Below are 25369 nucleotides of genomic sequence, written 5' to 3' on the forward strand. Positions count from 1 at the left end.
GCAGCGGCAGGCAGGTTTACAGTTGAAAAGTGGGTAGTGGGACCGTTGCCGCTAATATATATATCAGGCCCTTAGACTGTAAGCATTGTCAAGCACTATACATACAAGCCAGGTGTAGCAAGTAGGAATAAGAAGGAAAAGTGGAGAGGGAGAGAGAATAAGAGGAAGCAATCATATAAATGCAATACATATTCAGGTAATACCAACTAGTTCAAGTTGAAACATGGATTTTGCAATATTCTTAAGAGTTGTGCATATTTTACATACTTACATCTTTGTTAGGCACAAACTGAGATTATAAATGGATATGAAATCACCAACACTTGTCGAGACTCAAGTAAAAAACTGCAATGCTCTGGGGGCTGGTGGGTTAAAACAGGTAAACTCAATGCGAGTGAGGTAGTGAATCGGGGGGGCAGGTATTTTTAAATTTAGGGTCAGTTCTGGTTAAATAGTGAGAGAGGTGTTTCATGGCCAGGATGTGCCATAGTCGGACAATCCATTGTGACATGGGGGGGTGTAACCATTTGTTTCCATGTCAGTGCAATCAACTGTCTAGCTGCTTGTAGCCTGTAGCTGATAAGTGTCCATTCAGCCTTAAAAGATGGAGGGTGTATTCCTAGTATCACTAGGAAGCAGGGATGGGGTATCCCACTGTGGCTTTGATATGGCTTAGGACCTCCTTCCAGAAGGTAGTAACAGAAATGCAGGGCCACTAGATATGTGGAAAGTCACAATAAGTGCATCAGCATTGCCAACAAAGGTCAGAGGTCCCAGCATAGATAGTGGACAGGCGGGCAGGTGAGAGATACTACTGAAACATGAGTTTGCAAGAGGTTTCCCTTAGGGAGATACAGCAGTACGTTTTTGGTATGCCACCCCATAGGGTGTCCTATTGTTTAGGTGTTACCCCCTCAGTGGTAGCCATGTCCCAATGTGATTGATATGTGTGGATATGAGTGGGTGTGGAGTGTTGAATAGTGCTATAAGTGTTAGAAATAAGTCCTCATGTGTGGGTATAGGTTTGCACCAACTTTTCATAGAGAGTGTACAGTCAAATAACTTTGAGGTATACAGATAAGTGAGGTGCCCAGTGCCGTAGCTGAAGGTACTGTAACTTAGCTGTCTCATGCAGTTTATATTCCACCTTACATTGTTCAAAAGATTTTATAATGGTCCACACAAACAGGCCTCAGAGAATCCTGAAGTCATTGTCCATCCAATTTCTGATGGCATGGAGGGGCACTTCGGGTGTAAAGTTAGGATTGTGCACAATCGGACAGTTAGGGGTGGGAAAAGTGGTTAGCCCCTTTGTGAGAGCCAGTCTGTCCCAGATATATAGGATCATCTTGGTAGGTGTGGCTACGTATGCACTGAGCAGGTGGTTGTGCTTGGGTATTGAGTCCAGTCCCCATGACGGCCTACAGGCAACAGTCCTATCCATCTGAAACCAATGAGACTTGCTTTCCCTTGCTACCCAGGCAAAGATAAATGGTAGGTGCACCACAGATTGGGACAATCTAGGGCTTCTCTATTGTGAGGTTGCATCATAAGGGCATTGGATATTCTAGGCCTTTTCCCATTCCAGATAAATGTGAGTATCACGTTGCAGTTGTGTGATATCCTCTTGTGAGTTTGGGTTGGGCAGAGTCTGAAACAGATAAAGGGCTAATCACATTTACTCTTCCCAGCCACAAGATAGGGAGTGGTTTCCACATCCTGAGATCCTCCAGAATAGCAAGCCAAAGGGGAGGCCAGTTTGCACTCATCCAGGTGGTGAGCATAGGTGTGAGGTTTAGACCTAGATACCTAATCTTATTGAAGCACCATTGAAATGGCGCTGATTCCTGTAGTTGAGATATTTCAGCCACCTGGACTATGAGGTTGAGTATACTTGATTTAGACAAGTTAACCTTGAAACCTGATATGGCCTCAAAGTCATTAAGACTGAACAACGCAGTGGGAATGGAGTTGGCCAGTTGTGTGAGAGTGAGGAGCAAATCATCTGTAAACAAACTGATCTTGTGCATTTGTCCTCCCAAGGGAATGCCCTCAATACCATCTAAGGGCAAAGGCAAATGGTTCCACGGCTAAGGCAAATGGGAGGGGTAACAAGGGGCAGCCCTGCCTTCTACCTGTACGAATGGAAATGGGGTTAGTGTGCTGTCCATTGACCTGAATTGTTGCCACTAGGCAACGGAGGAAGCCATAATTTTGGACAGTATTTTGGGAACCACAACTATTTTAATTTAGACTGCCCTAAAGAAGGCACAGTTCTCCCAGTAAAATTCCTTCTCTGCATCCAATAATAAAAGGCATGCTGGGATATAGTGGCAATGCACTTTTTCCACTAGATGTGCCACCCAACAAACATTGGCAACCCCCTGCTTTTATGAACAAAGCCTACCTGGTCTGGGTAAATAAGGTATGGTAGGTAGCACACAAGTCTATTGGCCAAAACCTTGGTGAAAAGTTTTGCCTCTGTGTTCAGTAGGGCAACAGGGCGGTAAACTGAGCAGTGTGCCGAGTCTTTACCTGGTTTGGGGATAAGCAATATTTCCACTGTAGTCATGGAGGGGATGATACTGGTATTTTGTAGGAATTAATTAAATAAACACACCAGATGATCACCCAATTTGTGTAAGAATATTCTGTAAAATATGACCAATATATATCATCTGACCCAGGTGTCTTGCCAGTGTTATTGCTAGAGCGCCAGGCATATTTCTTCTAAAGAGATTGGTGCTTCCATATACATGTGTTGGGAGTGGAGAAGCTTCCACTCACAGGCTGCTAACTAACTATCTATGAGCATGGGTGAGACCTTGTCGCTGTCATAAAGGGCTTGAAAGTAATTGAAAAATTCAGTTTGTTAGTCACGCCCTGTCATTGTCATCCCCCCCACCATTCAGAGTCTGGTGATATGTGCCTTGGTGTGTGCCCGATGTAGACTGTGTGCCAATAGCAAACCAACCTTGTTTCAGCCTTCATAGTATCTTTGCTGGAGTGCCAATGAGGAGCGCTTCATCTTGTTCTTCCGGTGGGCGCGCAAGTGTCCCTGCAGCACAGCTAATTGTCTCTTAAAGTGCTGGGAGGGCGCCCTTTTGCCTAGAAAGGTTTTCGATCCATTGTAGAGTTTCAGACTAAATTAAAATCACCTCCTACTATCATGTCCCCTTCAACCATCTGTTGTTTCTCCCGTATGACATGTTGGAGATCGTTATCCTGTGAGGTGTTTGGGTCGTATATGTTAAATAGTGTAATTCGTCAGCTTCCTAGGGTCATGTACAAGGTCAAAAACCATCCGTCCCGGCCCCTCACCACCTTAGTGATTTTGGATCCTAAACATGATTTACATTAGATCCCCACCCCTAGTGTCTTGGAATCAGTGAAGGCCCGGTGGCGTGTGGGGATTTTGGGAGTACCATTCTGTGGCTTTCCTGATCCGAAGGTGAGTCTCTTGCAGCATTACTATGTCAGGGTCACAGATTAGAATGTAGCTCCAAACCTGCCTGTGCTGATTTGTTGAGTTAAATCCCTGAGTATTCAGGGAGAGCAGTTTGAGGCCCTTACCCAGTAAGGGGGGGGGGGTTGATGTGTGCCCCCCTCAAAGAATGTGTCAAACAATAAAATAGGCAATTCCACCTTTGTCAGGCTTAATGTGGTGGTAATATGTAAAGTATTTATCCAGCATTCAAACAATTGTAAAGTGAAATCAGAACACAAGAAAAATCCCAAACCAATTAGAGAAAGAGAGGCAATTCTCATATATAATACTACACCAAATGGCAAAATTCCTGGAGATATGATTTTTTAAAGTTTGAATGAAAAGTAACATTAAAAAGCAGAGAGTGCCAACTGCGGTTATCTGGTCACACTAGACTAGGCCAAAGTTAAAAGTTAAGCCAACTGCAATGAACAGCAAATCAGATACTGGGAGCAGGTTTGTCCTGATGAAAAGTTTACCTTCTGACTTTCAAGGAGAAAAAGTGGTTGTCAGTGGGGCAAGCTGCAAACTGGTTCTGAAGTGGGGCTCGACAACGGAGGGTTGTTGTGATGCGGGGTCCTAATGCGGTCATCAATGAGGGTGGGAAAGTTCAAAGCAGGCAATGTCTGAAGCCTGTGCCCAGGAAGACCGTGACATCGTAGGTTTGCTGCTCAGTGTTGGTCCTGATAAAGCCCTCTACATTTGGACTTACAAATTTTTCAGAAAGTCAGATTTCCTTCTTTGAGCCTCACCGGCGTTCTGACATTGATGACTGCAGCTTTGGTGTTGATCCTGATCTCTATCAGTTCTCCAGGCAAACATTTGGCAAAAAGTTTCCATGACCCAGATCTTGCATTTTGGGAACGGGCAGAGTACCCTCAAATACCAGCCAAAGGTCTAGGTATTCGGGGCACCTTTTGGGGGTTTGGTTTCACTCCAACAATTGCCAGCGACAGGGTCAGGTTACTACTAATCAGCTGGAAAGTTGCAGGGAAAGGGCCTCTGGAAGCTTGTTTTTCCCTGCAATTTATACAGGAGGTCAGCCAACTGATCCTTGGAGTCACTTCTGGTGCCCTGAAGTCAATGCAAGCAGGTCAGTCTTCCTTCAGTTTCTTCAGACATCAGGGCAGTCCTTGTTCTGATTCTTCACAGGTCCAGAAGTGTTCTGAGGAGAGATCTGTTGGGTCCACCTTTATGCCCTGTGCCAACCTGTGGGTGGAGGGCAAGCCTTTCTTCAACCACGAAACCAGTTCTGGTCAATTCCTCTACCCCCACTAGGTTAGGAGCCAGCCTGACCAGAAAGACAAAAGGGGGCAGGTCCACGTGTGAGCTTCATCTGCCACCCATCATTTGAAGCTCAGGAAGGGGTTGGCACTGCCGTCCAGGCTGCCCTGTCAAAGGTGGAGTCTCCCACCTTACTGCCAGAGCTGTTTGTCCACTGTCGCACCACAGTCGAGCCAGTAGGGATAAGGATGTAGCTGGACACTTGCTGGTAGGCATTTTTACTCTAGGCAGGAAAATGAAAACTTTCTAGAAGGGTAGTACCTAAACTAGTAATATAAAATCTGATGACTTTAAGTTGGATTCTAAATTACTATTTAAATGAGTCCCTAAATCATTTTTCAAGCTACTTACAAACTGAATTTAGCACATATTAAATGTAATAGTGTGAACCAGTGCTTGCCCATGGGAGAGGCAGCCTTGCTACAGTGCAGAATGACTTTGAAGGTTTTTTACTGCAAGGACATGCAAAACCTTAAATATACATGTCCTTCTTTTTAAATATCAGACACCCTGTCTTAGGGAAATTTAGGGCCTACCTAAGGGTGACGTATGAGTATTAAACAGGAACGTTTAGGCCTGTTAAGTGAGTTATTTTGCCAGATAGGAATCACAGTTTAAATCAGCATACCAAGCCTCTGAGGGCAGACCTGGAGACAGTTTCTTATTTTGTTCTACTTCTTTAGTGGGTGGCACACTGAGTGCTACAGTCCTAAAGTGGCATTTAATGTACCAGCCCCAGGTACAGGTAGTATCATATACTACACACATGAACATAAATTAAATGTGCCAGTAAGTTGTATACCAATCTTAACATGTTTGAAAGGGAGGGCACAATTACTTTACCACTAGTTAGAAGTGGTAAATTGCACAGACTCCTATGGCCAACTAAAATGGGTTCACTGACAGACGGCAAAAACCTGTGTGACCCTGCAGAAAGGGCAAGCTTCCAACAACTATCAAACCTGGCTATGGACAAATCAAGGGGTCCAGCAAAGGTCAATACTACCCTAAGCTTGTAAAACTGAAACATGGAACTGCTATGCTCTACTATGAAACAATTGAATCTCTCATGCCCTACATATGGAGATGACCTTCAACTTTCTCTGAAAGTTTCTTCTGAAGCTGACCTCATTTCTCCAGGCAATACCCTAAAGAGATTGAGACATGGTTAAATTCCAGCTACCTGATGTTAACCCTAATGAAAAAAGAAACCCCTTGTATCTATCTCTCCCTCAAAGATGAATCCTGGTCCAAGTCTGGCTAGGCTCACTAGGCATCTGAACCTGTTGAAATTGTTGAAGGATCTGATCTCTTCTGATAACCCTCAACAAGAATCTCAACCTTAAGCACACCTAAATGCCACTAGGAGAGGTCCAGCATCACCCCAGGCTTTTATAAAACATCAAACTTTCCATCTCAGAATCAGATTTCAAACACCTGAGTCCATCCTTTTCATCTCCAGACTAGACTATGGAAATGTGCTTTGTCACTGGGTCTGCAAAATTGAAGATGACCCCACTACCAGCAACTTTCAATGCTGAAGCAAGACACATTTTGGGAGCTACCGGAGCTGATCACAACACTTCAGTGCTCTCCTCTCTCAACTAGCACCAGATTGTAGCCAGATGCATTTTCAAAACCGTCTGCGTCACCCACAAAACCTTGTGCTGTTGTACACTGAACTACCTGACTAAAAACCTCACACTATCTGAGTGCTACTGTGTCTTGTGCTGTTCTGAATCTCTTCTATCTTGCACATTCAAAAAGCAGAAAAACAACTCTTGATCCTTGTCTGGAAATGCACCAACCCATCTGAGACCAGCATTCACCCTTCTTTCAAAGACTTTGAGAAGAACCAAGGCAAATACTAGTTCAGAAATACTTACATTACTATTTAACTGGTCCTACAGAACGTTATCCCTTGGGATGCTTACTTAACTACTGAGAACAGCCTACAAGATGGCCTTGATGCTGTTTTTCTTTTAGTCGCTCTCTTGTTTGACATCCACACCTTCCTCACAAAGTCTGCATGGAATCCCTTCCTATTAAAGATGCATGCCGTTGACTTACTGCTATTAGAACTATGTTTATTTTCATCACAGAATCTTTCAGGTGTCTTATTATAGAGTGGTCTGACACGGTTATCAAACTGCAGAAATAGAAAAATGGCAGCTAAACTTTATATCAATGTGTGTTCTTGTTGGGACATTTGAGAGACATGCTGCAAATTTCCTGCATATGTTTTTTTTCTCATTTATGAGAAAACATCTGTTTCACCTGGTGGCTCCGTGCTTTTTGATGCTACTTTTAATTCACACTTTAAAAGTTCAAATCTCTGGTTCTACTTATTGGAATTTTGCCATGTTCGTGTAGTTTTATTTATTAGAATTGTCCTTCTTTTTGTAAATTGGTTTGGGATTCTTTTAGTGTTGTGTTTTCACTTTCCTACTGTGTGAGTGCTGGATAAATACTTTACACATTACCTCTACATTAAGCCTGACTGCTTTTTGTGCCACGCTACCAGAGGGTTAAGCACAGGTTTCAGCAAGAAGGGTCAAGCAGAAATCGTACATCTGGTCTGAAGCAACAGATATTTTTACATATTACCAGTGTTTATATGTGCACAAAAAGAGTCCACAAATGTCAAAAACATGATGAAAATGCTGTTAGTGTCAGTCAGTAATATCACTCCAATACACTCATGCGGATATCTGGTATGATATTATCCTAAAGGTAATCATACAAGTCTCAATATCAGATAATATAATCAAATCTATCTAGCTATCTATCTATCTATGCACATTTATGGAGTGCATGGCAGCCCTTGAGCATCCCAGTGCTAGAAGCGCAAAACAGATCACACCACATTTAATGGTTTTTCAGGGAATATTTAGTTATCAAACAGACATATTTTTAAAGATATCCGAAAGACTTGTTCATTATCCATGAGTGGCATGGTATGAGGAAGAGAGTTCCATAGCTTGGCCACAATGTAGCCGAATGAGCGCCCTCCACTTCTTGCTGTGGCCAGGCTAGCATTGGTGGATCTCAGGGTGTAAGGTGTGGCCAGAGGATGGAAGATCCTTTAGTTAGAAGTGCCCTATGGGATATCCATAGGGCCATGAATCTTACTCTCTTCTGGACTGTAAGCCAATCTAGGGTGGCTAGAGCCTTCCAGGCAGAGTTGCATCTAGGGACATTGAGCAAGATTCAGGCTGCACTGTAGCTTTTGGTGCGCCTAAGTATAGAAAATGTCCATAGTCCAGACAGGAGAGGATTAGTGCCTGGACCACAAGCCTTCTGGAAAGGAATGGAAGAAAGTGTAAAATTTACGAAATGTTCTAAGAATGCCATAGAAGCTGGCCAAAGTTTAGTTGCCTGGGCTTCCATTTACAAAGATTTGTCCAGCCATATTCCTGAACTTTTATTGATCTACTTGGGGGCTGGGGCATGGCCAGGCAATTCAGCCTGCCTAGCCTCAGAAAGAGGTTGATAGTGTTGCCTATTATCATGAGCTCCGCTTTGTCCCCATTTTATTTGAGGCCCATCCAACTTACTACTTTCTCCAGACAAGGTCCCAACTCGGAGGAAATAATATAGTGATCATCATATACCTGCAGTCAAATGTCAGTGTTGTTCTATTATGTAAAGTGATTTTAAGTTCAGCAATGACCTCTAGGTGCGTGTTAGAAATGGGGTTTATGGTTGGGTTAGGTATTCACCTAAGCCAGACAGAACTCACCCACTCTAGTCAGGGCGAGGGAGTTACATACCCCAGATAACCCCTGCTCACCTCCTTGGCAGCTTGGCATGAGCAGTCAGGCTTATTCCAGAGGCAATGTGTAAAACGATTGCACAGCACACACAACACACATGACACACTATCCCCACCACAAAGGCAACACGATACCAAGTTATATAAATAAATTGTATGGTACAGAACATTATTAGACCAAACACAACATATCAGTACCTGCTATCCAAGCAGTTGTCAGAACATTGCACAGTACTATTACTCTGCAAAAGCCAGCAGTAGTCACATGAAACATATTCTGCAACATAAGCAGTAGTCAGGAAAATACTATCATTGGAAAGGCACATATCATGAAAATACACATCACCTACAAGGTCAAACATCATCATGAATGATGTACGCAGTTGAGATTATATTGCAAAAAAATCAATATAACGTCAGCACATCACAGCACAAATCATGGAAAACACGTTACCAACAAGGTCAACAGTATCATGAATTGTACAGAAAGAGTTGTGTTGTGCAAATGTCACCAAGCCATCAGAAATGCCCAGAACCATGAAGCATCCCCTGCCTGTCACAGGCCAAGTCCCTGGGGCCACATAAAGTGGACTCCGGAGCTCCGTTCGCATTAAAGGGAGCCCATACGGCTTTGTGGGGATGGGGCCTCCGTCGAAGGTCCCCTTCTATCTTGCAAGCCATCCCGTGAATGCGAGGGCGGGGGCACCTCCCCTGCCTTTCCAGGGGGAAGATCTCTTCCCGATAATCCCTAAAGCTGCAATGATGCCCCCAGAGGCAACATCAGGCTCTCTTCACAGAGGGGGGTGTCTCCTTGACCTACCAGCACACCGACCTTACAAGCTCCTATCGCAGCGACTGGGGAAGAGGGACTTACTCTTGCCTCCCCACGTCCTGCTCCTTGGGTGCCCCCTCCTTGTCTGAAGGCACCATGCACACCCTCTCTGCTGGGTGGAGCCTCCGATGAAGCTTTCTTGCCGCCTGGTAAGAGGAGAGAGGCTCCTGCAGCCTCTCACACCTTGGGGGACCACACGTCTCCCCCGAGTGCGCTACTCCCGTGATCTAGGCCTTGGGGCGGTCCAGCAGCTGGGAGGGATCTCTGATGAGTTTGCCTTCCCTCCTGCTGCTGTTTCTCTATCGCCCGCTCTGGTGCGCGAGTGTCCCGGGTCTCAGCAGTGATGTGGTTGGAAATGGTGCCGGCCCGTGCCCTGATGGCATGCCTCTCTGTGCTCCTCGCCCCGGGGGCACAAGGCGGAGCACAATCGCTCCATCCTTCATCCTCCTGTGCCCTAGGAGCACCACAAGGAGCACGCTCACTCTGGACTCCTTTCTCCCAGTGCTCAGGAAAGAAAATCAGCAGCGGGCAGCACTTCCCACGAGCCGAAAACAGCCAGGAGAAGGGAATGAAGCGCTCTCTAGGTGCTAGGCGATCCAGTAAAATATAGCACTTCCCTCAGCGCTAGGACTGGAAATGAAGTGCTCCTCAGACGTTCTGGCACGGAAGGAACACCGTACTTGTGTGTTTTGGATCAGAGAACACAGGGGACACCCCAACCAGTCCCTAGAGGAAACAGATGGGGCAATGGGCGGCAGGGCTCCAACAATCAGACCAGCACAAGGTTCCAGAAGCAGTGGCAGTCCCTCTTAATGACCTAGCAGGTCATAGGTCAGCACAACAGCAGCAGTCCCAAGGCGGTTCCTGGCAAGTCCTGCTTGCAGCATCCAGTGTCCAAGTCAGTCCATAAGTGTCTCTTTTAACATGGAGAAAACCCCCTGTACTTATACTCAGTTTTTCACAACTTTTACAAAGAGGGGGAGAAGAGGTTCCAACCAGTTTCAACTGGTCCTAGGAGTGTCCCCTCTCTCCTCCAGCACAGGCTCCAGCCATCAGTAGGGAGTAAGCAAGCCCTTTGTGTGAGGCCAGGGCACAGTCTTTACAAATGCAGGTGTGCCTGCCTCCCCTTCTCTCAGCCCAGGAAGACCATTCAATATGCAGATGCACGTCTGTGACACCTCCCCCCTCCCCGTGTACTGAAAAGTGTGCACAAAGCCAAGCTGTCACTCTGCCCCAGACATGGATTGGAGTCAGGCTGCAAAAACACCAGAGTCATAAGCATAGTGAAATGTTCACTTTCTAGAAGTTGCATTTCTTTAATGGTTAGAATAAATCCACCTACACCAGTAAGCAGCATTTCTCACTACCATTACAACCATACCAAACATGCCTAAGCTACCTCTCATAGATCAGACAATACCCCCTAGACATAAGGCAGTCCATTTCCAATGCAAGCCCATGAACAAGGCAGCACTCCATTTTGATAGCTTTCATCCCAGGAGTCAAAAGCAAGGCATACCTTTCAGTCAATTTTTACGCATCCGAAGGAACTGTACCAATCTGATAGATTATGACAAACATGTTGAAATTTTACAGCAGAAACTCTTGTTGAGAGGTTACCCTAAACAACTTATACAGGAATCCTATAAAAGAGCCAAATATTTTAACAGGGACAGTATGTTCGAAAAATGAAACAAAAGTCCGCAGGAACGAATGGTATGTGCAGTCCAGCATTCCAATTTGAATGATAAAATTTGAAAAATTATCTGGACTAATTGGCAAATCCTTAATACCAATCAAGACTTATCTCCTCTTGAAAAAACACTCCTTGCATTTAAGAAAAATCTAAATATTTGAAACTGACAGGTTAAATCAACCACAGTTAAGGACAAGGACTTTTGTCAAAAGTCCATTATGGGGCTACAACCCATTAGAGGCAACCACAAATGTGGAACATGTACAGCATGTTCAGGAGCGATTGTAGGCAATTCACTACTTTGGAGACATAGGGAGTTCAAACTTAATGATATGACCAACTGTAGAACAGCCAATTGTGTGTATCTCATTTGTTGCCCCTGTATGTTAGGATATGTAGGAGAAACAGGACGGGAACTAAGAGTGAGAATATCAGAACATAAATCCAATGTTAAAAATAAAAGGGAGGGAGCCCCCTTGGTCCAACATTGGGAAAATATGGGACAAAGGAAAGATGACCTTAGGTGGACGATTTTGGAAAAAATCAAGAACACCCATGAAAGTGAGTAATAAACTCAGGAAAAAGCGAGAGGTATATTGGATTTTTACGTTGGACACATGTAAGAACAGTCTGAACAAATATATTCCATGGGAAAATGCAATTAATTGAATGTATTAACTGCTTGGTTGGGATTTCTCAATGCCATGGGTGTGAGTATCCCCACCTCCCTGCTGATAGGCTGAGATTCAGTTGGCATGTAGGTTGTCTAAATATCGATATGGCATACCCATGGAGTTTTAGACAACTTGAATACATATCACTTACCCTTTATATCAGAAGTGGATGAGAACCAGTGTTTTACCTCTTATGTTTTACACTTTTTCCTTTTTATATTTGGAATCATTGGGTTTTCCTCTTTTAAAATAACAATCGGGAGGGTTTAGTGTGAGTGCATAGTATGCAACATTCTGCGCCTGGGTAGGAGCACAAGGATCCAGAAGACATTTTTCAATTAAGTACCCTGTATATTTTCCTAGGAGGTCGGTTCTGATTCTGGTCTGCATGGGGAGGATGCGAAGATTCGGATGCAGGATGCAATATCTCATTGTGACATCTGGTAAGTAACAGGGGTGTGGAATTTATTAAAATATCTACTTGTCCAGGGGACAGGTTGCTTCTCAAATCTACTTGTCCTGTAAAAAGATCTACTTGTCCCTTTGGTGCCATGTAGTGTGGCGACAAATTATGGCAGCAATTAATAGCCTCTCTGATTATGCCAGGGCTACTACCATAGTAGGGCTTGAATACTTGGAGTTTCAATCGCTACTGTAGCAATTTCCTTATTTTGCCACCTTTCTGCAGATCTGCATACTGGGGCTGGAGGAAGCAGTAAGCAATAGTTTCAGGGCTGGAATGCCTTTGAGTCTGCAAACCTACTAACCTGCATGTTTTAAAGATTTTTACCAGCTTCTCTCTAATATTTTCCCATAATAAGAAAGGTTGGACATTTACTCCTGACAATGGCAGAATTAGAACTTCTTCCAGGGTTGGGAAGAAAGTGGCTGGAGGGAAAATGAACTTGCAAATGCTCAATAGATTTTCACATGAGCAAATCTACACATCGTATTTACCCATGCTAAAATACAGTTCACAAATATTTTATAGGGGTACGACATATACCATGGGTGCACTTTTGTGACTTTCTTTAAGAATTTGGGGCCACATGTAGGTAGGTTCAGATTTGTGACCTGCAAATTGTGAGTCGCAAATCCGAATGTAGGATGGTGTCCTTGACACCATCTGTGATTCGCAAGGGCTTCGCAAATGCCCACCTCATGAATAATCATGAGGTGGGTCGCAATTTGTCTGTCTGTGACTGCTTTTCAATAAAGCAGTTTTTTTTGTTTGTTTTTGTAATGCAGCCCGTTTTCCTTAAAGGAAAACGAGATGCATAACAAAAACGAAAAATGAAACGTTTTCGTTTCATTTTTTCAGAGCAGGCAGTGGTCCGCAGGACCACTGCCTGCTCTGAAATTTTTTTTATAGTGACATTCACAATGGGGAAGGGGTCCCATGGGGATCCCTTCCCTTTTGCGAAAGTGTTAGCACCCATTTGAAATGGGTGCAAACTGTGATTGGTTTGCACCCGCGTTCGCGGTCACAAAACAATCCTACATTGCACTGCGAGTTGCAATTAGGAAGGGAATACCCCTTACCAATTGCGAACCAGGTTACTGAATCGCAAAACTGGGTTTGTGTATCGCAATGTGCTTTTTGCATGTCGCAAACAGCGAAAGTCGCTGTTTGCGACATGCAAAAAGCTACCTACATGTGGGTCTTGGTCCCTAATTAGGTCTGGTGTTAACAAAGACATTTTGTTTTTATTAAACTTCTATTTCTCTCTCTTTCGGCTGGCTTAACTGTGAGCGATCGCATTCTGCTCTTCCACAAGGAGCATATTGCCACACAAAGTAGTTTTGTTCAGTGTCAGGAACTACAGTGGCAATCAGTGACGTAACAAAACTGGAGGGTGCCCCTTTGCAAAGAACATGGAGGAGCCCCCTCTCCAGACTCACTCAGGGCAGGTGCTGTGCTGGAGGGGCCCCCTGGAGGGCGGCTGCGGGGCCTTTGTTATGCCGCTGGTGGCAACGTGTGCTTTAAGAGTTCAAAAACTTTTTGGGGGGGTTTTGCCAATGTTTGTTACAATGTTGAGGGCCTGGTAGCTCCCACACGAATAAAGTGTTACAAAAGCCATGTCAAAACAAGACACGCATTGATGAAACTAAAAGACTTATAAAAATATGTCAGATCAGTTGGCTTTGTCAGTGTTTGTTTATTTTCATGCTTCCCATAATCGTGTTGAAAATGGTTACACTGATTTTCCATTAGAAATATTTTTGGGAAATACTAGCATGCATCAACACATTTTACTAAATGACACTTCATTTGCATATAATCAGAGAGCATTCTGGGAGCATTATACTTAGCCTCTTAGCCTAAACTTTTCAAACGTGTGTACACGTTTTATTTTTATTTGTACTGGAACCAACGTCAGTAGTGAAGTGTGACCTTAAAACATTTATTTACAGCACTCACCCTAATAACGAAGGCTTTAAAATAATGAACCATATATACAAGTTCGAACAGCATTATCTTTTGGAAACACATTACCTCAACTGCAGAGAATTCCACTCTCTGTAAACAAGCAACCAAAGGGTTTGTGCTGCAGGGGGTTGGGCCTACTTGTCCCAAGGACAAAGTAAACATAAAAACTTGTTGCCCTTGACCCCAAACAAGATGTCCCGGGCGTCGGGCTATAGGAATTCCACATCCCTGAGTAATCAAAGGAGGGATTTACTCACAAGCTGTAGTAGCCCTATAATGCTTATCATTTTTGGATAATTCATCTTAGTTGATTAGCCTCTTGTTGAGGTTTAGGATACGTGTTGGCTCAAATCCTAATCTAGGCTCTTTGGTACCCCTAACAAGATACCGTAAGACAGCTATTTTTCGTTTCCCTTGCAGTGGCTATCGTATTTGTCTCCATTATTGTGAGTGACAATCAAAAGGACTTGTATCCCCTATGTAGTCGGGTTAACGGTGCAGACACCACGATTGGAGGTAGTTACTTCTCTGTTTGGGAGAGTGTACAGGAAATAACCAGGACAATTATAAGCAATGTAGTCATCATGTTTTATTATTTTACAGATAATCTGGTATATTGCAGCTCCTGTCATCTTTAGGAGACTGCTGGATTTGGATACAGGTCAATCAAGATTTGTCCCCATAAGCGAGTACTATAAAATACTGCCTCATAAGGTAATGACACACTATTACAGATAATTACATGCTTTGGTAGTTGGTTTGAATAGCTCACAGCTAATATGGGCAGATGTGGCGACACTTACCTGGTTTGAGTTTCTTTGGTAAACTGTTAGCATGAGTGCACATGGTGAAGGCTTTTATCCCCACACCAGTCTCACATTCGGGTGTGTTTTTTTATTGGTGGGAATAGTATAGTATGGTGTATTTGTTTTTCAAATCCTAAGAATATGTGTATTTTGTTGTCAAAAAAGGTTGAAGTGTATCTAGTTCGCCTGTCTTTCTTTCTTTGGACCACACATGAACTATCGTATTGAAACTACCCTGATGAAGGTGGCCTCCTATGACAGGGATACCGAAACACACGTAGGCAATGTGTTCCGAAATATTGCTTCATTGATTGTATCAATGCATTATCAAGCCAAATTGTTTTCCATATAATGAGCTGATAGAACTTTTTTAACTAATTTTGATATATCTGAATGTATATATTTGTTTTTATATTTTTGTGTTGGTGTTTTAGCAAATGATGTATAGATCAATGTTGTATTAGATCACAGACCATTTTTCAGCTTAGGTTGAGTCTGGTTTCAACTTTGTTGGTTTGTGTGGGGTGTTATATCTGGGTTGTACTGTATTGCATTGTATTATATCGTTTTTAGGAAATTTGTATATTATCGTTTGTGACATATATGTTGTTACAACTTGATATGAATATAATAAATACATCAAAGAAATATGGGGGTCATTCTGTCCAAGACCGCCAGGGCCACGAATGACGGAAGCACCGCCAACAGGCTGGCGGTGTTTCAATCCCCATTCCGACCGCAGCGGTAAAGCCGCGGTCGGATTGCCGGGGCCGGCGGTCATCCGCCGTTTTTGCCCCAGCTGGGAGAATCCGCCAGCGCAGCTCTGCAAGCAGAGCTGCCCTGGGGATTCTGACCCCCGTACCGCCAGCCTGTTTCTGGCGGTTTTCACCGCCAGGAAGAGGCTGGCGGTAAGTGGTGTCCTGGGGCCCCTGGGGGCCCCTGGGGGCCCCTGCACTGCCCATGCCACTGGCATGGGCAGTGCAGGGGCCCCCTAACAGGGCCCCGGCCTGCTTTTCAGTGTCTGCATGGCAGACAGTGAAAAGCGCGACGGGTGCAACTGCACCCGTTGCACCGCAGGCTCCATTCGGAGCCGCCACCTGTGTTGCGGCCTCATTCCCGCCGGCCCAGCGGGAATGTCAGAATGGGGGCCGCGGAATTTTGGCCGCATGGCGGCCAAATGGCGGTTTCTGCCGCCAGAGTTGGAATCACCCCCTATATGATTGATTTTATAAAATGTAATTATGTTTCACTATATTATCAAATAGGTACATATAGAGTGCCGTTAGATCCGCTATGAAGGAAGTGAAATGTTATATATGAATATGTTATGGTGGGATTTGAAAAACAATAATCTTCTGACATACCTATCAAACATATACTGACTAGGATCTAAACTGTGGCTTTCTATATATATATCCTTATAGCATAATTCAAAAGTAGCTCAATTATTCTTATTTCTAAGGCAGCATTCACAGCAGTGAGAAACCAAATACCCTGTTTGTCACTACCAGGACAGGCCACACAACCAGGCACATACCTTGCCTCTTACATACATAGCACCCTGCCCACAGGTCTAGCTAGGGCCTACCTTAGGGGTGACCTACATGTAGTAAAAGGGGTGTTCCAGGCCTGGCAAGTAAATCTAATCGTGATGCTCATTCACATTTTGCAAGTCGGTACCGACTCGCAAAATGTGAATGCGACTCGCAAATAGGAAGGGGTGTCCTCTTCCTATTTGTGACTCGCACCGCGATGCTAAATTGCTTTGTGCCGCGAACGCGGTCGCAAAGCAATTCGCAGTTACCACCAATGTCACACTGGTGGTAACCCATTTGCAAAAGGGAAGGGTTCTCCGTGGGACCCCTTCCCCTTTGTGAATGTTGCCATAAATGCCTTTTCAGAGAAGGCAGTGGTCCAATGGACCACTGCGTATTCTGAAAAAACTAAACCAAATGGTTTCGTTATTTTTTTTATATTACAACTCGTTTTCCTTTAAGGAAAATGGGCTGCAATACAAAAAAAAAAAAAATGCTTTATTTAAAAAGCAGTCACAGACATGGAGGTCTCCTGTCTCCAGCAGGCCACCATCCCTGTGAGTGCAGGGAATCGCTATGGGGTCAGAAAATGCGACCCACCTCATTATTATTAATGAGGTGGGTCTTTGCGACCCCATAGCGATTCGCAGATGGTGTCTGAGACACCGTTCTGCATTAGATTTTGCGACTCGGAAATTGCGAGTCACACCGACTCGCAATTTCTGAATCCCAAAATTGGACATTGCTACATCTGGCCCCAAGTTTTAATTTGGGAATTAAATGCCTCAATGGAGGACTCGGTGCGTAGGCAGAATTAGTTAATTCCAAAGACTCACAGACAAGACTGTGAAAGACAGCCATCCTGCTTTTTGCTTCTGAAACCTCCAAACAAAGAAAATATTAAAGGAAGAGGATTTCAATGACCTTACAGGCATTCTATTTCTGAGACAATCACTAACGTAGCCAGTACAATTACTCTAAAAAGCCTTATCAATAACACAGTGTTGGAGATTGGAGAAATGAAGAAACGACACAACTCTGTTTGGCACTATAATATGGGCTTTTATGAATTACGGCTGGGACTGCAGCTCAGCTCAGCGACTGATACCGCACTCAACTTCGTCATCACAAATAACAGAATACCTTGTATGAATCTTATCACTTGTCATGCATATTAATGTAAGCGTTTACTTGGTACATTGTTATCTCTACTTATTTTAGCACAAAGTAATATTTCCCCTCGGGAAAGCATCTAATTACGCGTTTACAGGAAAGCAAATGTTACACATCTGTCATGGATACATTTGCTAATAATCACAGCTCTTTTGATCTCACGTTCTGAGGCCTATCAGTATGTCCTTCCTCAGCTAGCTTCAAGCTTGGAAAAATTTCTGTCTATCCTCCCTTGCACAGCTGCTGCCTTCAAGCATCGAAGTTTATCGTGTTCCCTTTCCAAAACCACCATTATGTACACTTTCCATTTTGAATGTGATCAGAATGTATGCTGTCCCTGGAAGCGTGTTATCGGGTTATAGCTCAAGCTTTCGCGTTGTGACCTTCTACTTCTAGCTGCATTATGAATAGATGTTTCTGCTCGCCCCTGTCCTTGCACCCCCAGCATCCTCTCTATCCTTGGCTCTCTATTTGGACATCATGAGCATTTTAGGCCTGTACTTTTCTCTAACCATGTACGATTCTGCACATTTCATTAGTGTGTATATGGTATCCCCATCCTCCTGCACTTTCCTGACCGCTCTAATAGTGAACATCCCACTCACCTTCTGGCTAACCCTCTTACAGAATCCTACCACTCCCTGGAAGATTTAGTACATCAAGAGTATCACCACAAGGATTGAGAATAACCCTTTTAACAGTCCTGACAACCAGGATGGCATCCATACAAACCACCCTGAAAACCATTTGCTGGGGGCACCCCCTTTGTCTGCCACCTTCTTCCGCAGGCTATGTAGAGTCTGTATGGCCTCAGTTATTGTTCCATTGTCCACATTGTTAGCTGGCACTTACATACAGCAGGCAGTTCAGATTTTAGCACAAACCCCACCCTCCATGGCCATCATCAAGTGCAGCACATGCCTATACTGCATAAGCCTCACCCTCACAGCCCGCAATTCTTCTTTGACTGCATTGAAGCCATCTTCAGTCACGTTGATGGTCTTCATCAGTTCCCATCGGGTTATTTGAAGCCAGCGGGCAGTCACCTTTACTTGGATGAATGGGAAGATGCTTCCGAAGAACAGCTGGGCATCATTGAACAACCTGTGCTCTTGCGGGATGTCTTTCCAAGTTGTGGTGCCTAAATATCCTGCAGAACTCTCCTTCCGGTAATGGTGTTTTGAAGGTAGTTGGACTACTTATGGGATGGTCTTCTAACTTTGAAATGTCCACCCCTGGAATCACCAAGGAGAGGGTGTGCACAGTAACCAAAGAACAGAGACCTCTTCATCCGGTAGGAAGTCGCGTATACAACCATTCTGCGCACTGCCAATAGTAGTCTATCAGACTGGAAGTGCCCCATTGCATGTCAGTATTATACTTTGTGTTGATGCAATTGATGTTCCTCCCCACCAGGACCGTTCCGTTCCCCATGAAACATAAAGAAAAAACAATTGGTGTTCTACCTGCTCAAAAAGTGGATGGTGTTTCTACCCATGTTAATCTAGATATATTTTCGTCCCATATAGCCAGCCATGTTTGTTGCATGCTATTATCACTCTGATTCCCCATTCATAAGGAGAGAGCTCTACATCCAAACGTTGCGCCATGGTGCCACTGACCATGGACGTATTCTGATCCATTTATCCTAAAATATGGCCTCTCTTGACAATCATGGGGCATAGGTGTGGCTGAGTAGTTCTTACAGAAAAGTGTAGGTCATGATATTGCCAGGAATCCCTGCTCTAATACTCTAGTTTTCCAATTCTTATTCTAATACCTCATGACCCCTGTCTCGGCCATTGTTTCTAACTTCATTATTAACTCTTTGCGGTCTGTCAGGACATTCATTATGTCGGCTAACTCCTCCTCATATTGTGTGGTGTTTACTAAGAACGCTACCTGCTTTGTCTGTAGGGGCTGCATCTGTGCTGGTATTCTACAAAGATACAGGTGTAATAAACATTTAGTAATATTTGGGGGTACCTCTTTTGACAATTGCAGTCTGTCTGCGTCACTAGCATGTGGAATCAGGGAACAAACAAAACATGACTTATTAGTAGTCTGCATGCCTATCTCTGTCATATGCTGGTATCACATATTATCTAATAAGCTAGCATGAATAATATGAGATAGATTTTCATATTTATATACTTTTCTCTGCAAGCGCTTATTATGCTGACATATTGACATACATGGGCTAAAATACCATTGCAATGCAATTGCTAACATAATAAGACATGAACAGAAGAACAAAATTTAAATACATAACTGTCCGCTAGCAGTGTCGAATAGGAACTCCGCTGGCATTTTTAAAGGGGACATTGTCGTTCGTCTTTCTTTTTGCACTCCTCTAAAAGTTATTGTAAAGCTGGCGATGCGTGATATGAAGCAGGGGCCAATCGAACGTCTGACAGATGTATCCATGGCTTCCTGCCCTCCACTTTCACTGCTGTGGGTGTGCTCTGGGTCGAACTTGCTGCCCCTCCATCGTCGTACAAAATTGCTGATGAACACTTGTTGGCCCACGGAAATTGGACTGGTCTGCTGGGCTGCGATGCTGCACTTCTCCCATCGTAACACCTGTTTAGAGAAGAACTTGCAGACTTCAATAACTGAGATAAATAACAACTCATCTCATGTCCTAAAACCTCAGCTGTCTTTTGAGCATCTGTCTTCTGTTGCTCCATTGTTAGGGGAGTCAGCATTGCATGCCCTGTCACTATCTGATGAGGGGTCAAGTGATGATCACTTACTGGTTGATTTCTGAGGGCATATAAAGCTAGTGGAAGGCAATATAGCCAGTTTTTCTGCAATGTAGCACATAGTTTACTGATTTTATTTTTTAAAAGGTTGTTAAGGTGTTCCTCTATAACATTACTTTGGGCTGATAAATAGATGACAATTTATGTTTTATTCCTAGAGAGGTGCAGATGTGCTGAAACATTGCATTAACGAAGTGTGTGCCGTTATCGGAGCGGATCGCGTCTGCAATTCCCCGCCTAGGTATCATCTCTCTTATCAGAAAATTGTAAATGTAATTGTGCTGTCTCTGTATATGGGGGTAGTAATTCAGTAGCATTCTGTTGTCTGCTTGTCATCATCCCTAATGTGTGTTCATCTTGTTCACTATAATTTGGAGATGCTTTAGCTGCTTCTTTTGCTGCCCAGTCTGCCAAGGCATTACCCCTGGAGACAAGGTCTTGCTGATTAGTGTGTGCTGCACATTTTATAACTGCTAACTTAGATGGTAGAATGAAAGCCTTTATCAATTGTGACAATAAATCTTTCTGCATTACAGGGGATCCATCAGATTTAAGAAATTCCCTCCTTTCCCACTTATGGATACTGGAATGTACAGTGGTGGTAACATATGCTGAATCAGAGTAAAGGGTGACCTCTATGCCCTCTGCTTGCTGTAATGCTTCAATAATGGCCACGAGTTCTGTAGCCTGTGCTGAAAAATGGGAAGGGAGTGGTATTTGGCTTACTATCTGTGAGGTGTCAGATGATCCCTGCTGTTCGGCTCTTACAATAGCTGCTCCAGAGTGCCTAATCCATGTTTCCTGACCTGTGAAAGAGGACCCATCAACTAAGAGCAACGTGCTTCCAGGGATGGGGTCTTCTCCCATCTTGCTTCCTTCTTCTGGTGTGCAATTGGCACAGTCATGTACTTGTTCATTGTCAGAAAATGGGTGTGCAAAAAACGTTGCTGGATTAACTGTGTGACATCAAACAACTTGCAATAATGGTATTGAAAGTATTATATCATATCCAGATACCCTTTGAGTTGTAAGGGTGTTCTTGCATTTTTGCAAGATGGTGAAAACCGCATGCTCTACATACAGTGTTAAAGGTGATCCCATCACTATACTGGTGCTTTTCTGGACTGCAAAAGCTGCTGTAGCCAGTGCTTGCTCACATGCAGAATGCCCTTTTATGACGGGATATAGCAGCCCACTGTAGTAGGATATTGGTTTGTGTCCCCTAGGTGTCTTTTGAGTTAGTACAGCTGTCATTGTCATTCCATAACAATGACAGAATAGGTAGAATGTTTTATTATAATCAGGTGTACCTAGCACTGGAGCATTTGTGTTTGCTCTCTTTAGCTCCACGAAGGCTGTCTCCCTTTCATCAGTCCAGTGGATTTTGTTTGCATTTGTGTGGGACTCCTTTAAGGCAGTTAGAAGTGGTGCGGGCAGAGTGGCATAATGGAATACCCACTGCCTCACATACTTGCAGAGTCCTAAAAACTGCTGCATTTGTTTTGTGCTTGTGGGCTTAGGCATGTTCCTGATGCTCTCTACTTTGTCCACTGTCACTCTCCTCCCATCTTTGGATATTATCTGTCCCAAATAGTGGGCCTCTGTCTGCAGGTATTGCAATTTATTTTTGTCCACTTTGAAACCTTTTTCGGCAAGCATGCAGAGAAGACCAATGGTTTTGTCTCTACATATGTCTTCGGTACCACTACAAACCATACCATCCACTTATTGTAAAAGAGTACTCGTGCATTTCATGTTTGCTAAATCCTTTTTCACTGTCCTGTTAAAAATGCTCGGGGACTCATAGAAGCCTTGTGGGAGCCTTCTGTAGCAATACTGCGTGAAAAACTCATCTTTCAAACCGACCACGGAAAAATAAGTGGCATCATTGGGAATGTTTGTCAGTATGGCTGATGGGTCGGGTACCACTGGAAATTCTGGTATTACTACATCGTTTAGGGAGCGCAAATCCTGAATCATCCTCCAAGTTCCCCCTGGCCTTGCATATCGGAAAAATCAGTGTATTGCACGGTGTCAACCTCTCATATATTACTCCCTGCTCAAGTAACGCTTGGATGGTAGGTAGGATGCCTTCTTCTGACTCTTTGGACAAGGGGTACTGACATATCCTGGGCAGTATTGCTCCAGGTTTCAATGTAATTTTCACAGGCTCAGCCCCTTTGATCAGTCCTACATCATGTGCCCCCTTTGTCCACAACACTTCTGGTACCTTTGCCAAATCTTTTTCTATTATTGTTCTGTCTTGTGTGTGTCTGGACACTGTCCTGTATTACAACTGCACTCTAATGGCAATGTCCATCTCAAATACAACTGTCTCAATTTGTGGGCAATCATCAAATACTTCTTTGTGTAATATGTCTCTTAATTTAAACCCGGGATCTGTGAACACTACTGATGCCCACATTTCCTGTCTTCTGTCAACTGCCATTAGCACAGCATATGTTCATCTTATTTCAAAGGCAGATATTTCCAATATAATTTCAGGTTCTACTATGGAATCCACAGGCTCGTGAGGTCTGAACAGAAGTTCCTTTGGTAACTGCACTGTTTTCCCTCAAAGCGCTGGTGTGTGTGCTATCAAGGTATATATGCCCCGCAAACAAGCCTCTGAGGTGACATGAACTGCTCTGACCTGCTGTCCTACCTCCTCATGATCTTTGAGTGACAGTATTCTGCTCAGTGTGACACCTGGTGTGTAACATACCATCGACCCATCCTCCAGGATGGAGATGGTCATGTTCAACTTGCTCATTAGGTCTCTCCTAAGAAGTGTTACAACTCTGTCGTCCCATCTCTAGGGGGCGCTATAAAGGGACTGTCTGTAGCCTGGGAATCACCTTGAACACTCATCTAGAGTCCCTTTCTGACTCCCGTTTGTTTCCATTTTCGCTATGGTATGCTTTTGTAGAATTACATTTGCTTCCTGGGACTGCAAATCCCAAAATGCACAGCCTGGTAGTCAGGAAAGCCTGGATTCTGCTATACATTGTTTTCTGTGGGAGAAGTCCAGTTGCTCCTTTTTACTGGATTCTCTCCTCCAGGACATGCGAGTGTCTGAAACTACACACACCTGAGACCTCTCCTCTGCAGCCCAGTCATGTGATTCCACCTGGGGTTTGCTGCATCCTGGAACTGCTTTTAAGCAGCCACTTTCTCCAGATCCTGGTCGTTCATTGGAGTTTGATTCCTTTGTGTTCCAGACCCTTTATCGGATTGAGTTCCAGTCTTGTTCCTGTTCTGTTTCAGCTTGAACCTGCTTTCTGTTACCTGCTTTCTTGTTCTCTGCCCTGTTTCTGCTTGTTCCAGCCAGAGCATGCTCCTTGTCTCTTAGCCTTGTTCCTGTTTGTTTCTTCCAGAGCCTGCTCCCTGTTTCTCAGTCCTGTTCCTGCCTTGTTTCAGCCTGAACCTGCTCTCAGTTTCCCAGTCCTGTTTCCTGCTTATTCCAAATCCCTGCATTCCAGTCCTGTTCTTGCTTGTTCCAGCCAGAGCCTGCTCTCTGTTTCCAATGCCTGTTTCTGCTTGTTCCAGCCAGAACTTGTGCTCTGTTTTTCAGCCCTGTTCCTGGCTTTGATTCAGCCTGAGCCTGTTCCCAGTTCCTGTTTCTGCCTCCTAGTTTGTTCCTTCCGTTTCCGTCTCCTCTTGGGTATTTGTGCCTGGTAAGTGTACTATCAGTCTTCACTTGTGTATAAGTGTTTTCCTTTGAACTGGGGTTGGCTCCTGGTTTCCATGAGGCAATTCCACCCCCCATCCTTTGTCTAGTGTTATACGTAGTCTTTAGCGCCTAACAGTGACAGTGTGCTATTGCTAGTTTTTTTCAGGAATTGCCACTGTGTTTCCAGCTGGACCTACAAGGGCTTGTCTTGTGAATGTAAGTACAATCCTTGTTTGTACTCTAAGGGTCCAGATACAGAATCACTTCTGCTGCCTCCTTTCTATGGGGCTTGCGGGGTGACTATCTGTAAGAGCAATCTGCACAGAGGCATTGACATTCCCTGTTACTGTGGGAAGTTCTGATCCCTACAGCCTTAGTGGTAACCTCAGTGTGTTTGTCCATTAGTAATCCATTTCCTGTTTGTTCACACTAGGGTTGCTCTTCTTTTACTTTCCTGTTTCCTGTGCTTGTCCATAGCTGTCCTTTTCCGTGTATGCCTTTAGCTGCTCTTTTGCCCCAGTACGTTACCTCTTTGGGATATTCTGTGACCTAAATGGGTGCCCCAACCAGAGTCCTGATCAGACCTGCACGAAACTGTGAAAAGAAGATTGGTGACTCTGGAGAGTATAATAGCTGCCCATCAATTTGTGTATCTCCCACAATCATGCTCACTGATTTGGTGAATGGAACCCTCCTCACAGCCCCAGAAAACCTGTGTGTGTCCATTGAGTTACAAGAAAGCGGCAGTGTTCCTTCCTTTATACACGATTTGGTGGCCCAGTGTCGATTAAAAACCTGTACGGGTGACCTCATATGTCTACCATCACAGTGGGTTCCTATTCTGACCTGTGGGTTACCGATAGTATTGGACACATAGGGGGTCATTATGACCCCGGCAGTCTGTGTTAATATGGAGGAAAATACTGCCAACAGGCTGGCGGTACTCTCCTCCATATTATGACATTGGCGGTTTAATGTACTACACCGACTGCCAAAGCGGTAATGACTGCCGGGCTGGAGACTTCATTCTCCAGCCTGGCGGCTGTCACTTGCCCGCCTGCGGGATTATGACCCCGCCTACCGCCATGGTTTTCATGGCATCCTTACTGACATGAAAAACATGGCGGTAGGCAGTATCAGTAACAGGGAATCCCTTCCCTGTCATTGATAGAGGTCTTCCCCAACCCCCTCCCCAGGTTTCCCCAAACCTTCTTCCTCCCCAAACCCTCCCTTCATAC

The 25369-nt window shown here is 44.2% G+C and overlaps 1 long non-coding RNA gene across 2 annotated transcripts in view; it reads left to right on the plus strand.

Annotated features, from left to right (window-relative positions):
* LOC138274591 (uncharacterized) overlaps positions 1–25369 on the plus strand; it is a 118993-nt gene that overhangs the window by 65669 nt on the left and 27955 nt on the right. Inside the window, exons 2-4 of one of the 2 annotated variants that reach the window (XR_011200388.1) lie at positions 12112–12191; positions 14783–14893; positions 20617–20699. This is a non-coding gene — a long non-coding RNA (uncharacterized lncRNA). The remainder of the gene's footprint in view (positions 1–12111; positions 12192–14782; positions 14894–20616; positions 20700–25369) is intronic. The other variant, XR_011200387.1, reaches the window with a different exon arrangement.

The sequence above is a fragment of the Pleurodeles waltl genome, chromosome 2_2 (genome assembly GCF_031143425.1).
Source record: "Pleurodeles waltl isolate 20211129_DDA chromosome 2_2, aPleWal1.hap1.20221129, whole genome shotgun sequence".
Taxonomy (NCBI): domain Eukaryota; kingdom Metazoa; phylum Chordata; class Amphibia; order Caudata; family Salamandridae; genus Pleurodeles; species Pleurodeles waltl.